Below are 16,899 nucleotides of genomic sequence, written 5' to 3'. Positions count from 1 at the left end.
GTGAAAATTAAATTGTCAATCGGAGAAAGAGCATAAGAGAAAGAATGCTAAGAGGCTGAGAAAGATGAGATGGGAAGAAGTGAGATTATAAGCCGAAACCCTAGAGATGAAAATGACACAAATGCCACTATGAAGTCACATGGTTTTGTCTAGTTTTCTTTTTTATTTTGTTTTTTGGGTTAAGGTGCAAAAATACCCCTCTGGAGCAATTTTACCCCTAACGTTTAAAATGGTGCAATTTTACCCCTAACGTTTGTAGCCAAGAGCAATTTTACCCTTAACGTTGATAAATTGGGTCAAATTCAGAAATAATTCATCAAACTGTCTTCTCGGTCATGAAGCTTATCATCTACACTTCACATGTGCGTCATTTTATCAGTAACAAATTATAAACATATGTTGGGATATGAAAAAAATAATAAAAAAACATATTGTCTTTTGAACGAATTGGACAAAAAAATTTAAAAAATTCACTGAATTTATAAATATTAATCTCCAATTCTATTATTAAATTACAAAAGACATGAAATCATTTTTTTAGAATGAATTGATACGCAATTGGTGCAAAATAATAAACAAAAATATCTGTGTTTTATAATAGTGTCTGAAATTGATCCAAATTACCAACGTTAGGGATAAAATTGCTCCTGGCTACAAACGTTAGGGGTAAATTGCACTATTTTAGACGTTAGAGGTAAAATTGCTTCTGGCCCAAAACGTTAGGGGTATTTTTTACACCTTAACCCTTGTTTTTTTTATGGAGGTTTTGTTTAGTTTTTTATTTTTAAAACTTTTGTTTAATTATAAACTAAACCAAAGATTTCTTAAAAAAATTGTATAAGTAATTTGGACAACTTTTTGGACAAACATTGGATAAGTAATTTGGATAACAAAAAAGGGAAAATTACACAGAAATTCATCTTTTACAAATTATTTACAACTATGTCAAGTCATAATTTTGGATTATATTAAACTAGTAAAATCAGTACTTTGAATATATTTTAAGGATTGGAATTTATAAATTAGAAGTCTAAAATATATTTTCTAGGGTTTATTATTATGAATTGGAGTCTATATTTCTTAAATTATGATGTAAAATCATAATATATAGATACTAATGACATATTAAGAATTAAGTTTGATGATATGACTTAGTTATAATTTTGTACTTAATTATGATATTAATGTATTTGACCAAAAAAAAAAATTATAAGTTAGTAGCTAAATGAAACTACACAAAACTTTTAAATTAATTCTAATTACAAAATAAGTTATTTAATAAAATAATTAAAAAAAACAAAACAAAATTTTTAAGTAAATATTCATAACTAATATTTTTGAACATAGATTTTATTATAGAAAAATATAATTGCATTCTTAATTTAAAATAGATAAATAAAATTAAGTAAAAGATATATTTAATAAAATTTAAATCCATTTACATGATTTTTTTTATTCTGTGGCGATATTAGGTCACGTTGCCGGGTCGTGTGTAATTTTATCACCTCTAATTTTTAATGTTGTCATGGTTTATATATGGAAGATATTACAAATGATTAAATTTTTAATACTTTTTTCAATTAATATACTTTTACTTAATTAATATTTTGGATTTGTACAAAATAATTATGTACGAGACGGACGTAATTTGTAGGAGATTTTCCTACAGATAAATTGTCCTACACCTTCAGTTAGCACTGTGCATAGTTCAGTCTAGTTCGGGGATTCAAGAATCTCCGGGATTGGATTGAATTTCGAGGATTCCTAAAAATGACAACCATTTTGTGTAACTCATCCCTATATTGGCATAAGTCTCATACTCTTTGCAGTATTTTGGACTTTCTCTATAGCTAATCCTTTTGTCAAAGGATCGACCAAATTTTTTTCTAATCATATGTGATACACTCTAGCAGCTCCTTTAGAGAGTAACTTTCTAACAGTGTTGTGCTTACAATGTGTCTGTCGTTTTTTATCGTTATAATAACAATTCTGAATCTTAGCAATAGTCGCGGTACTATCGCAATGTATCAACTAGTTGTTGGCCCGTGCGATGCACGGATTCATCTTAATATATAAATATTAATAAAAATACAATCTAATAATTACAATTAATGACATAAATGTTTTATATAAATTAAATATTATTATTTCATTTTCACATTTACTTTAAATAATATTTTTATAGATAAATATAATAATAAAATAAAAACTAATATATTATATATTATATTATATTTTTTATCAGTAAAAAAGGAGGAAGTGACACCTCAATTCCATCGTTACTGTTTTATATTATATATAGATATGTAGAGAATTAGAGAGATTTTAGGGATTAATTTAAATTATGTAGTACTCTTAGATATATGGGATAAAATAATCTTTTTATAGATAAATATACATAATAAAACTAAAATTAATATATTAAATTTTTTATCACTAAAAAAGGAGGAAGTGACACCTCAGTTCCATCGTTACTGTTTTATATTATATATAGATGTGTAGAGAATTACAGAGATTTTAGGGATTAATTTAAATTCTGTAGAACTCTTAGATATAGTACGGATAAAATAATCTTTTTATAGATAAATATATATAATAAAATTAAAATTAATATATTAAATTTTTTATCATTAAAAAAATAGGAAGTGACACCTCAGTTCCATCGTTACTGTTTTATATTATATATAGATATAGATGTGTAAAGAATTAGCGAGATTTTAGGGATTAATTTAAATTCTGTAGAACTCTTAGATATGGTAGGGATAAAATAATCTTTTTATAAATAAATATATATAATAAAATTAAAATTAATATATTAAATTTTTTATCACTAAAAAAGGAGGAAGTGACACCTCAGTTCCATCGTTACTGTTTTATATTATATATAGATGTGTAGAGAATTAGAGAGATTTTAGGGATTAATTTAAATTCTGTAGAACTCTTAGATATAGTACGGATACAATAATCTTTTTATAGATAAATATATATAATAAAATTAAAATTAATATATTAAATTTTTTATCACTAAAAAAGGAGGAAGTGACACCTCAGTTCCATCGTTACTATTTTATATTATATATAGATGTGTAGAGAATTAGAGAGATTTTAGGGATTAGTTTAAATTCTATAGAACTCTCAGATATAGTACGGATAAAATAATCGTTTTATAGATAAATATATATAATAAAATTAAAATTAATATATTAAATTTTTTATCACTAAAAAAGGAGGAAGTGACACATCAGTTCCATCGTTACTGTTTTATATTATATATAGATTTGTAGAGAATTAGAGAGATTTTAGGGATTAATTTAAATTCTGTAGAACTCTTAGATATAATACAGATAAAATAATCTTTTTATAGATAAATATATATAATAAAATTAAAATTAATATATTAAATTTTTTATCACTAAAAAAGGAGGAAGTGACACCCCAGTTCCATCGTTACTGTTTTATATTATATATAGATGTGTAGAGAATTAGAGAGATTTTAGGGATTAGTTTAAATTCTATAGAACTCTTAGATATAGTACGGATAAAATAATCATTTTATAGATAAATATATATAATAAAATTAAAATTAATATATTAAATTTTTTATCACTAAAAAAGGAGGAAGTGACACCTCAGTTCCATCGTTACTGTTTTATATTATATATAGATGTGTAGAGAATTAGAGAGATTTTAGGGATTAATTTAAATTCTGTAGAACTCTTAGATATAATACAGATAAAATAATCTTTTTATAGATAAATATATATAATAAAATTAAAATTAATATATTAAATTTTTTATCACTAAAAAAGGAGGAAGTGACACCTCAGTTCCATCGTTACTGTTTTATATTATATATAGATGTGTAGAGAATTAGAGAGATTTGAGGGATTAGTTTAAATTCTGTAGAACTCTTAGATATAGTACGGATAAAATAATCGTTTTATGGATAAATATATATAATAAAATTAAAATTAATATATTAAATTTTTTATCACTAAAAAAGGAGGAAGTGACACCCCAGTTCCATCGTTACTGTTTTATATTATATATAGATGTGTAGAGAATTAGAGAGATTTTAGGGATTAATTTAAATTCTGTAGAACTCTTAGATATAATACAGATAAAATAATCTTTTTATAGATAAATATATATAATAAAATTAAAATTAATATATTAAATTTTTTATCACTAAAAAAGGAGGAAGTGACACCTCAGTTCCATCGTTACTGTTTTATATTATATATAGATATGTAGAGAATTAGAGAGATTTTAGGGATTAATTTAAATTCTGTAGAACTCTTAGATATAATACAGATAAAATAATCTTTTTATAGATAAATATATATAATAAAATTAAAATTAATATATTAAATTTTTTATCACTAAAAAAGGAGGAAGTGACACCTCAGTTCCATCGTTACTGTTTTATATTATATATAGATGTGTAGAGAATTAGAGAGATTTTAGGGATTAATTTAAATTCTGTATAACTCTTAGATATAGTACGGATTAAATAATCTTTTTATAGATAAATATATATAATAAAATTAAAATTAATATATTAAATTTTTTATCACTAAAAAAGGAGGAAGTGACACCTCAGTTCCATCGTTACTGTTTTATATTATATATAGATGTGTAGAGAATTAGAGAGATTTTAGGGATTAGTTTAAATTCTATAGAACTCTTAGATATAGTACGGATAAAATAATCGTTTTATAGATAAATATATATAATAAAATTAAAATTAATATATTAAATTTTTTATCACTAAAAAAGGAGGAAGTGACACCTCAGTTCCATCGTTACTGTTTTATATTATATATAGATGTGTAGAGAATTAGAGAGATTTTAGGGATTAATTTAAATTCTGTAGAACTCTTAGATATAATACAGATAAAATAATCTTTTTATAGATAAATATATATAATAAAATTAAAATTAATATATTAAATTTTTTATCACTAAAAAAGGAGGAAGTGACACCTCAGTTCCATCGTTACTGTTTTATATTATATATAGATGTGTAGAGAATTAGAGAGATTTTAGGGATTAATTTAAATTCTGTAGAACTCTTAGATATAGTACGGATAAAATAATCTTTTTATAGATAAATATATATAATAAAATTAAAATTAATATATTAAATTTTTTATCACTAAAAAGGAGGAAGTCAGTTCCATCGTTACGGTTTTATATTATATATAGATACTGTCGGAATCTTGCTAACAGACTTCTCAACCAACTTGCTTCTTCACTAGTTGTGGCTAGTGCAATAAGTTCGCATTTCATACTTGATTGAGCTAGAATAGTCTGTTTTGGACTTCCATGAGTAGTATAAAAATAAACATTATGGTTTAGGTCATTTTCTGACATATACTATATGGTTTAAAAGTTGGAAACACAGTCCAAATTGATTAATGATGTTAAAAAAGTCAAAAGTTAAAGGGAAAATAGTTAATTTAGTCTCTATATTTATATATTTTATAAATTAACCCTTTATTATCTAATTATCACAAACAAACCCCAAAATAAAAAATAAAAAAATCAAATACGCATCTTCTCTGTAACTCTCTAATCTCTTTTTTTTTCTCTTTTCTCTCTCTTCTCTCTTCTCTCTGTTAATTTCTCTCTAAAATCAAGTAATTGCAATCATACTATAATCAAGTAAAGATTATTTTGAGAAGAATGATAGAGTAATTTAGAAAGTTGATAGATGTGCAAAAGAAAAATATAGCTAAGATTAGTGAAAACTTCTATTCTCCAAATGTAGTACCTCAGGCTCACACTATTGATTAAAAGAATTAAAGCAAACAAAGAGTGAAGAAAAAAAAGCATGAGAGGGAGAGATAGAGAGAGTACAACTATACATGCACCAAAATTAGAGAAAATATTTATTTTGACTTTTATGATTTAGAAAGAATAAGACTTTCTGAAGGAAAATTCCTACAATCTCATCTTCCGATAAATGGTTCACCTGTTGCAGAATGAGGTCTCACAATAATCCATTCAAAAGAAAGTGATATCTAAATCACGGTTTTTCTTTTTGTAACCTTGTAAATTACTTTATCATTCTTCTCATAATAATCTTTATTTAACTATAGTATGATTGCAATTATTTGATTTTAGAGAGAAATTAATAAAGAGCAGAGAGAAGATAGAGAAAGAAGAAGAAAAAGAAGAGATTGAAGAGATATGGAGAAGATGTGTATTTGATAATGTAATCCAAGTTTAATGGTTCTTTTCAGGTATCCCATGACCCTTTCTATAACATTCCAACGCTCAACGCTAGGTCTACTAGTAAATCTTCATAATAATCCAACATAAGTAATGTCGGGTCTAGTACAATCAGTGGTATAGTGGAGACTGCCAATTAAAATACCATACTCTGATTGTCTTACGCTGTCTCCAATGTACTTAAATTTTTTTATACAAAGACCATAAGGTGTGCATGCAGGATTACGTTCAAAGTAATTATATTCCTTTAGAATCTTCTCAATGTAGTGAGATTGATCTAACCAAATTTCATTTTAAGACCTAGTTATCTTGGTGTCAAGAATGAAATTTGTTTCTCCTAAACCTTAAAGTTTTCACAAAGCATAGACTTCACATAATTTCCAACATGAACATTAGATCCAAAAATAAGCAAGTCATCAATATATAAGCATATAATGGTGCAAACACTATTTTCATATTTGTAGCAAGTATTGTAACCTATAAATATGATTTAGATTTATTTTGCACATCATAAAAAAAGCTTAATAAAAAAAATCAGATTGTGCAATATTATCTTTCAAAAGTCATTATTAATCTTTGCACAATATTATTTATGCGATTAATTAATTATATCTGTTAAATTGTCGCAATACCTCCAACATGATTCTTTTACTGTTCATAATTAGATGCATTTTTTCTTGATGAATGTAACAATAAATATAAAATTTGTTAATACAAAATAGCACCAATATAGACTTAACGTTTACAAAATAATTAAATTAATCATATTATATTCTTTCCCTATTTTTTTTTTTTTTTGGTAGAAAAGGAAAAGAAAAATGAATAACAACAAACTACCCAGGAATTAGCCTAGGGAAGCTAACCCCAATCCTATCTTTTAAGAGAAGATGAGAGATGAAACTAGGGGAAACAGGAAGGGTAGTAACGCCTAACGTCCCTTCATGGCCCGCCGCCGCCAAGCGATCAGCAACACGATTCTGCTCTCTAAAAATGTGTCTGAACTCTACGAACTCAAAGGAGGAGCAAAGCCTTATAATAACTTTGATGAGGTTGCGACTGTTAAGACCCATAGAATGATTCTCAGAAATCATTTTGATTGCTTCCAAATTATCAGACTCCACAGAGAGCCTCTTAACACCCAGCCTTTTAGCAAGATTGATTCCAGTAAGAATAGCCCAGAGCTCCGCAGAAAAGGAAGAACCCAACCCTAAATTCTGGGAGAACCCAGAAAGCCAGACGCCCCCTACATCTCTAAGCACACCTCCAGCCGCAATCTTACCGTTACTGAGGCAGGAACCATCAGTATTCAGCTTCACAACCCCCTCTCTTGGCCTGCTCCATCCCACGAGATGGACATCACAACACTGAGAGGCTCTGGCAAGGGACTCTCCTTTGAAACTATCGATAATAGAGAAAAGTTTTTTCGAGAAGAAATCAGCTAAGTTTGTCATAAAAACAGTTTTATCTCCAAAAATCTCCTCGTTTCTCCATTTCCAAACTTGGTGACAGATAATAGCAAAGAAAATGTCACCATGCTCCATGTATGGAAGCAACTTTCCTCTAACACCATCAGAGAACCAGTCGACCTCAGAATGTGCCATGAAGGAAGAGAAAATATGGTGTGGGAGAATTTTCCTCCAAACCTCTTTACTATTAGAGCAATCTCTAAGAGCATGGCACAAAGTCTCAACATGGCCTATTAAATTTATATGTTATCATTTTTTTTAGTTCTATATTTTTATTTATTATAATACAATTAATTAGTATTTTTGCCCATTAAGATCTTATATTTGTTTTTCATCAATGATTCCATGACTATTAAATTTCATTGCCCGTGTAATATATGCAAACTAAAATTAATTGAATATCCACAATATTTCGAAATATCGTGGATATTCAATTTAGTAGTCATGGAATCATTGATGAAAAACAAATATTTAAGCTTTTGCTTGTCCTCAAGCAAATTAAATCCGAAAACAAAGCTAGAAGACCAAGCACTCAAATAAATCAACAATGAGACATGATTCATTTCAAGTAACAATGTAGAAGATCATAATTTTGAGCCGTTTGAAACATGATAAACACCTTGAGTAACTAAACGATTTTTGAATTTATACTTTTGGCCATTAGTGAGACATTTTTCAAATAGTTGATACTTAATGAACTCGTTAAACACCTCACATAGGATTCACTCTTTACGCTCAAAGTGTTCCAGGTAACTCTCAATTTTCCAACACAAGTGATAACTATCGTGGGCTTGCACGGTCATCCAACCTCTACCACTATGCCTCCTTACTAGGATTTGATCAAAAGGACTTAATTAGATTGTAATGAAGGGTTAAGGTTTGGTGTGATTATGATGGAAATGAGGTTTAAGAATCTTATTGAGTTTCTAAAATGTTATTTCTTTTCTTTTCTTCCCCTTTTTTCTTAAAAATTTTGAATAAGCTTTTTTTTGGAATGGGAGAATTGTATTCCTAGGGGGGTAATGTGTGTGAGCCAAAGAATGTATATATGTTTTTGCTTTAATTCTCTCTTTTTAGACTCATATTTATCTATTAGAAACTCATAGATTCTGGGATTTTTTGATAGAAAGTGATGGAATAGGGTTATATTGTGGTGGCAAAAGAAGGGCAAGGCTCAAAATGGGGAACAAGGGAAAATGATTTGGGGTAGGCTATTGGTTTATATGGTGGCGAAATGAAAGAATGCCTTAATCATATCAAATTCCTAGTTCGGTGCGTGGTTTCGGTTAGTATTTAATGCAAGCCCTATAGTTAAAAACAAGCGTGGATCCCACATCAAAGAAAAATAATCGAGCTATTTAATGTGCTCGTGGCTCAAAGTATCTCTCCATGGGTGCGTTTGTGTGGTACAAGTTCAAGTGTTTCAACTATGGGTAAATGTCTAAAAATGAGTATTTATTCAAAAATAGTTATTCAAATTTTTATTCATGACCCAACGATTCAATTTTAGAATTTTAGAATTGTCAAATGAAGGTTTATCCTATCACAAGTTAATGCTATTAAAGAGTCTTTTGGTCTTTAAAAAATTTATATTTACAAATCTATGAAACACAGCTCTCAAATTGAATTGTAAGAGTGTAAAATAGGCTTAAGTTCAATTTAGTTCATAACTGTTAAATTATTAAACAAAATTGAAATGTCCATATGGTTTATGGTTCCAATTTATAAGGCTTTGTAAGAGATCAAAAGGTTGCAAAATTTAGTATAGGGAGACTCATGGTTGAAAAAAAGCGAAACATGATTATGTATTTTGAATTCTACATGTTAAACTACATCCCTCTGTACTTTCCCAGGCTATCCGATAGGTCCCTAAACTTTGTAGATTTCTTATTAGCCTTCTGAAGTTTTTTACAATGACTTATTTAACCCATAAATTAGCTTAAAGTGACTATTGTCCACCTGGAGTGGTTATAATTATCAATTAGCTTTATAAACTTGCTTAAAATGATATACATTTTAACTTATCCAAACCTCATGCTTCTGCCACCCGAACTTAAGAAGCAAATGAGCATTTCAAACATATTGAGACAACTCCGAAATTCAGGATGCTAATCGGATAATCGAAACAAATACAAAGAGCCCCTTATCAGTAAAAAAATCTCTATTTGTGACTACTAAGGATGTTCCCCTTATCACCAAAAAAATCCTCAAGTACGACTACAAAAAACCAAGTAAGTTTACACGTAATAACACAGACTTCTTTTAAAGAATGTTTGGTTTAAATTTCCAGAGAATGAGAATCCAAATAAATGGATATTTCTTAATTTTGTGTGGTTCAATATAAAATTAGAATGTTATTCCCTTTGAAGTGGTTTAGTTCTTTAATGATTGGAAGAGAATAAATACAATATTTGTTAAAAATAATTTATCAAATAATAATAATAACTTCAATTAAAAATAATATCTTGGTTTTATTACGCATATCCAAATTCCAAAGCCTTTTGGAACATTTGCTCATATCACAGTAGTATTTTGCGTCATCTTTCAATGCATATTTGTATCCATAACTTGTACATTTCTGTCTCACATGCTAGCAAACCAATCAAAGCTTGTGGCATATACATTTTATTTTAGAAAAATATTGATATGCTGACAGTTTATGCATGCTAAACGGAGTTTGAATTTTGGCATAAATGAATTGTTAAGGGAGGGCTTAATATATTGAAAAAAAAATCATTAATCAAAGACTTAGTATATCCGTTTAAAAAATAGAGACTTAATGTATTTAAAAATAATTAATCAACCGTTTAATTTATAATGACTTAATGGATAAAAAATAAATTGATCACGACTCAAACATGCAATTTAACCACAGAACTTCGCGGATAACTATAACATGACTTCATTGATTAACTTTTACACATTATATAGATGTAAAAAAACAGTTCATAGATATGCATGCTTGTGAAATGATGGACTTCTTGAAGAGGATGTTTTAAAGAGCATATTTTAAAGAATTTTAATTCTTCAATTGTTTAGTTTTGATGTAATTTATGCATTGTCTGGTGATTAAAAGAAAGTTAATGTTTACACTTGAGAGAGAAAGCTAAAAAAATAAAAAATATTATTTCATAGTAAATGTGACACTAAAAAATTTTAATTCTTGAAAAAATTCATTTTGAGGTTGTTAATAAATTTTTTAAATCAACCCTTACACAATATAATGCAATAAAAGCTAATAATATTAATCAGAAAAATAAAATATGATTAACTATTAATAGGATTCACTCGCAAACACAAATTGAACATCTCATATTTTGACATGTCATTTTTATAGAGATAGTAAAATTACATGTGATTTACGAAAACATTACAAAAATCCAATATAATATTATTAATGGGTTAAAATTTGTTAAATAGATTTAGAATCAAATTTTTGGAAGATGGTGTTAATTTACTTCCTAATACAAAAATAACATTGAAATTTTAAAATTGTCCTTATATATTTTTAAATTTCTATCACTAAAAGAGTTTATAATAAATGGAGATGCTTTAGTTGTAGTATACCAATTCTGTTTCGAGAACTGTGGTATACAGTCATGTCATTTTTAATATTAGGTACAATAATTATCTATTATTTATCTAATCAAAAGAACAGGGTTACCAACAAAACTCATATATCACAGTTATGGAAACAGATCGTACCAGTTCTGTTTCCATAGCTATGGTATAAACATAACTGTATACAAGTTATTTTGGTATCCCTTAGGACTTCAAAACAAGGTTATATAAATACTTAACAAAGAATGGAGAAAAGGAATATACTAAATAGGCAAAAATGAAACATAGAGAAGTAAGTGCAAATACAATTTCAGTTAATTTAACTAATGCAGTTAGGCTGGCATATTAGAAAGGCCTTACTATATTGTCTTTATCTAAGAGACAAAGGCAACATGGCTTTCATGTGCTTCGCTTAATAATTCAAGGTTCATTTTCTACGTTTGAATTTTCTCTTTTCCTTCCATTACCAATCAAAATCTCCATATAATAATTCCTGCTTTTCAAACACAGCCTTTTGCATTTGCATATAATAACTATGAAAAGTAAACTCTCACAATTTTTATGGAATGAAGGTTCCGTCTATGATGCTTGGTTTAGTTGTGCTTCTAATCAGGTTTCCGTCCATGATTCATAAAACATTCAGTTTACTCGTGTTAAGCTTCTTAGGCCTACTGATACTCTTGCACTTGGCCATTAGTTACATCTCAAGGTCAGATCAATTTCTCTTCATCCTTCTTCTCACTTCCTGCATATCTTCCCTCTCTCACTTTCTGATTTTCTCTCTCTCTTCTTGACTGTAGAAGTTATCAAGGTTTTAAGAGCCAAGAAACACGTGAAAGTAAAGAGGCAACAACCAGATTCATCAGAGGAACATATAGCTTCAGATTCTGAGAATGGAAGCAAACCTGCCAGTATGTACTCAAATAAAGATAAAGATCACCAGGTATGTATATATGTGTTTCTCACTCTCTCTATCTCAGAATATTTTTCCAGATTCTTGTATATGTCCTGAAACCTCACCTGTTCTTTGAACAAGTTCCTCTATGTTTTAATATTTCATACATAATCAACAAAAGAACATTGGAAACAGCTATTAGTTAAACTTATTATAATTATTCATTTGGAGTTAAAAACTGAACACTGCTTTCAATCCTCTTGTTTTAAGACGATATTATAGAGCGATTGATTTGGTTGAACAAAACTGACCGTTGTGATAATGCTAATCGCACGAAACAAAACATGAAAGGCAACAACCAAGGGCCCAAGCTAACAACTCCATTGTAATGAGGTCCAAGTCTTAGCGGCCGCCATATACAGAGTATCTCTGAGTCTGGGATCTGACTACTGCATCTGATTGTAATATCTTAAATAGTCAATGAAGCATACAGTTGACCTCTATCTTTGGAAAGATTGCTCATGAGTTCTTGGACACCATCCTTGCCTAACGTATCCTTCAAGTAGATAGAAGCAGCAGCTACTTACTTCCTTAGGTGTAACTTTGCCATCATAATCCCTGCCAACAATGAACATAAATTAATATAAGTTTGCAAATCTAGTTGCATGAAGAAAGGGGCTACAAGGGTGTATTAACCCCTGAACTTATAGTCAAACAAAACCCGATGACATAACATGTAAAAATTTGCACATAATAGGCATGGCCGCTTTGCATCAGTGACCTTTCAATAACAAGATCTGCCAGAAGTTGACTAAAATAATCAAATTCAGTCATAGTTTATATGCATTACTTATCAACCGAGCTCCAAGATTGTAAACCAGAACCTGATAATTTCAACATTTAGTGCCACTGGAAATAGCTGTTCATGAATCATGACACCAAGAGCAATACACGGAAGCATACATATATGCACATGCTAAAAATTATCAATTTCAAACTGACTCAGCAAATGACAAGGTTACGTTTGAAAGAGAGAATTTTGTAGGTCACAACTTGATGCAAAAGGTTTCAAATTTCTTAGTTAACTAAATAAAGTTTATATTGACATAATGAAATCGTCACCTGTTTGGCTCACACTAATGCAACAAGATAAAAACAAAAAGTCTAACATAGACCAAAACAATCTTGAAAACTCATCACAGTTTATTCTATTAAATTAAGAGAACAGTTAATGAGGATATCATGATTCCAAGAACAAGAATAAAAACAGTAATAACCTTGATTATCTCTTCCTGCATGTCAAGGTATCCCAATTTCCTCCTTTCAAAAATAGAATCTTCTGGTGGTAAAGATGTAACACCACCAGTATCTACAGACAGTACTTTTGGCTTTGCAATTTGAGGGTGAGTCTATATTTAATGTCACCGTAGAGGTATCCGACACTGATTATATTCAACATGCTTGTACTTTGCCAAGTATTCAACAAGTTCAATGCAAGAAACTTTGAAAAGCAAAATGTGTTCAAAAGGAATCCATAGGAACAATTTCAAAGCTCATATTAGTATCAGCTTCAGTATTAAGTGCACTCCCATTACATGATCATCTAGGATGATAGCATACCTTATTACGAGAGGCATAAATTTTAACTCTCTTTGCCCTGTTAGCAAACTTCAATGTATTATGAGTTTCCTCCATACTACTAGATGCAGAAATAACTGCAGATATAAGCCGTATAACAAATTAAGAGAAGGAATCCATATATTAATGTCACTGCAAGACATTTGGTCCATCCTCTAGTTAGAAACCAGACGAAAGCAAAAAACAATAAGAAAATAGATACATGAGCAATTCCCATTGGATTTTATAGAAAACATAATCTATACGATAGTATAGCATCAACACATTCTGCGCATTTCATGTGTTATACATAATTTGGTTATAAAATTCAGAGTATATGCATGGTCAACTAATGAAAGCAATAAATTTGAAGAATTTTAAATTAATATTTTCTTTTAACTCCTTGAAGTTGTTAACTCTGCTTATTAGCCCAGCCTTAGGGAGGAAAGCCTGCAATCCTTGCTAAATCCAACTCCCAAAATCTGCTTTTGACACTCTATGCAAAAACATGAACACAATCAAATCAATCACACAAACCTCAGTCCTTGTAAGGAGTCTCCCAGTATTCCACTTTATACATAACACCATGTAAAAAGCCAAAAACGATTTCAGCACTCATTTTCAATTTTGAAAAACTAAGTCCAATCTGACTGCTGAAACCTAAAACACTATTCCACCTCTTCCATGTACTTACAAACTTAGGAAGAGAAAACAATAAGAAAACCCTAAAATTAAAGCAGCTAAGACAAATAATGAGCACGAATTAAGAGGGGAAACCTCATTTTTCAACTAATAAACACCAAACAAAGATTAAATCGAATCTAATCAAAATAAAAGTTTAAATGTATCTAGAATCAATAAGCAAAATAGCTGAAGAATAAGAAAGAAAAAGAAGAGACGTTTAAAGTTTTTACAAATTGGATACTGTGATTAGGTTCTCGAGACTCCATGTGGATATGTTTTTGCTTGGACTTAACATTCTGTGACTTCCTTCTCTTAACCTGCAATCAATAGAACAGATTCACAGAAAACACAAACATACATGGAGAACGATTACAAAAATGGAAGAAAGAAAGAAACCTTAGCAGTGAGACCGAACTGAGGCAGGAGGTGAGCGGCCAAGAGAGGAGAATGACGTTCATAGAGAGCGGCCAAGAGAGGAAATTGACCTTCATGGAGAGTGGGGAAGAGAGGAGAAAACATCAGTCATTATGTTTGACGGAAGAAGAACAGCAGCCATGGGGTTAGGGTAATGACCCTTAATTTGAGGGGAACGAAAAGAAAAGAGGGAGAGAACCAAAAGTTTGGGAGGGAAATGAAAATTCATGGGGGGGAAATTTAGGGTATTAAAAGCAAAAGAAATTAATAAGTGATTAACTTGTTATTACTATAATTAATAAGTATTTAATTTTTTTATTAGAATTTATAAGGGGTTTTAATTTAGATATTAAAATAGAAAATAAAGGGGTTTTACTTTAGAATGAATTAATAAGGGGTTTTTTTGGTAAAAGTAAATCAAAAAAGGTTTTTGCTTATTATTAAATAATAATAGAATTTGTGCTTATTAAAAGTATTTTTTATAAGTGAATTTTAGACCCTTATTAAATTTTTATTACTAATACTCCTTTTTCTTGTAGTGTGAGAATCCAAATAAATGACTATTTCTTAATTTTGTGTGGTTCAATATAAAATTAGAATGTTATTCCCTTTGAAGTGGTTTAGTTCTTTAATGATTGGAAGAGAATTAATACAATATTCGTTAAAAATAATTTATCAAATAATAATAATAACTTCAATTAAAAATAATATCTTGGTTTTATTACGCATATCCAAATTCCAAAGCCTTTTGGAACATTTGCTGATATCACAGTAGTATTTTGCGGCATCTTTCAATGCATATTTGTATCCATAACTTGTACATTTCTGTCTCACATGCTAGCAAACCAATCAAAGCTTGTGGCATATACATTTTATTTTAGAAAAGTATTGATATGCTCACAGTTTATGCATGCTAAACCGAGTTTGAATTTTTGGCATAAATGAATTGTTACGGGAGGGCTTAATATATTGAAAAAAAATCATTAATCAAAGACTTAGTATATCCATTTAAAAAATAGAGACTTAATGTATTTAAAAATAATTAATCAACAGTTTAATTTATAATGACTTAATGAATAAAAAATAAATTGATCACGACTCAAACATGCAATTTAACCACAGAACTTCGCGGATAACTATAACATGACTTCATTGATTAACTTTTACACATTATATAGATGTAAAAAAACAGTTCATAGATATGCATGCTTGTGAAATGATGGACTTCTTGAAGAGAATGTTTTAAAGAACATATTTTAAAGAATTTTAATTCTTCAACTTTTTAGTTTTGATGTAATTTATGCATTGTCTGGTGATTAAAAGAAAGTTAATGTTTACACTTGAGAGAGAAAACTAAAAAAATAAAAAAATATTATTTCATAGTAAATGTGATACTAAAAAATTTTAATTCTTGAAAAAATTCATTTTGAGGTTGTTAATAAATTTTTTAAATCAACCCTTACACAATATAATGCAATAAAAGCTAATAATATTAATCAGAAAAATAAAATATGATTAACTATTAATAGGATTCACTCGCAAACACAAATTGAACATCTCATATTTTGACATGTCATTTTTATAGAGATAGTAAAATTACACGTGATTTACGAAAACATTACAAAAATCCAATATAATATTATTAATGGGTTAAAATTTGTTAAATAGATTTAGAATCAAATTTTTGGAAGATGGTGTTAATTTACTTCCTAATACAAAAATAACATTGAAATTTTAAAATTGTCCTTATATATTTTTAAATTTCTATCACTAAAAGAGTTTATACATGAAAGAAAACAAGATGCTAAATATAATATCTATCACTAAAAGATTTTGAATTGGGTTAACTGAATTCAATTTTTTTGCAACCAAAATGAAGCTACCCACTCAAGCTTATCTATGGGTATGATTGTTAGAAAACATGGAAGCCAAATCCAGTCCAAGTGAAAATATTGGTTATCTATGGGTTTGATTGTTAGAAAACATGGAAGCCAAATCCAGTCCAAGTGAAAATATTCGTTTGGG

General features: G+C 28.8%; 1 long non-coding RNA gene across 2 annotated transcripts; it reads right to left on the bottom strand.

Moving 5' to 3' along the window:
• Positions 1 to 12,446: 12,446 nt before the first annotated feature.
• LOC136224847 (uncharacterized) lies at positions 12,447 to 14,995 on the bottom strand. Of its 2 annotated transcripts, XR_010686641.1 has the most exons (4): positions 14,857 to 14,995; positions 14,691 to 14,777; positions 13,780 to 13,874; positions 12,447 to 12,777 (listed from the first exon to the last, which is right to left on the bottom strand). It is a non-coding gene; the product is annotated as an uncharacterized lncRNA (long non-coding RNA). The 2 variants fall into 2 exon arrangements; XR_010686640.1 differs by lacking the exons at positions 12,447 to 12,777; positions 13,780 to 13,874 and adding an exon at positions 13,925 to 14,272.
• Between the last annotated feature and the right edge of the window lie 1,904 nt (positions 14,996 to 16,899).

Source organism: Euphorbia lathyris, chromosome 3, assembly GCF_963576675.1.
Source record: "Euphorbia lathyris chromosome 3, ddEupLath1.1, whole genome shotgun sequence".
Lineage (NCBI taxonomy): Eukaryota > Viridiplantae > Streptophyta > Magnoliopsida > Malpighiales > Euphorbiaceae > Euphorbia > Euphorbia lathyris.
The sequence above is the reverse complement of the archived record's forward strand: the minus strand, read 5'-3'. Positions and strand labels throughout refer to the sequence as shown.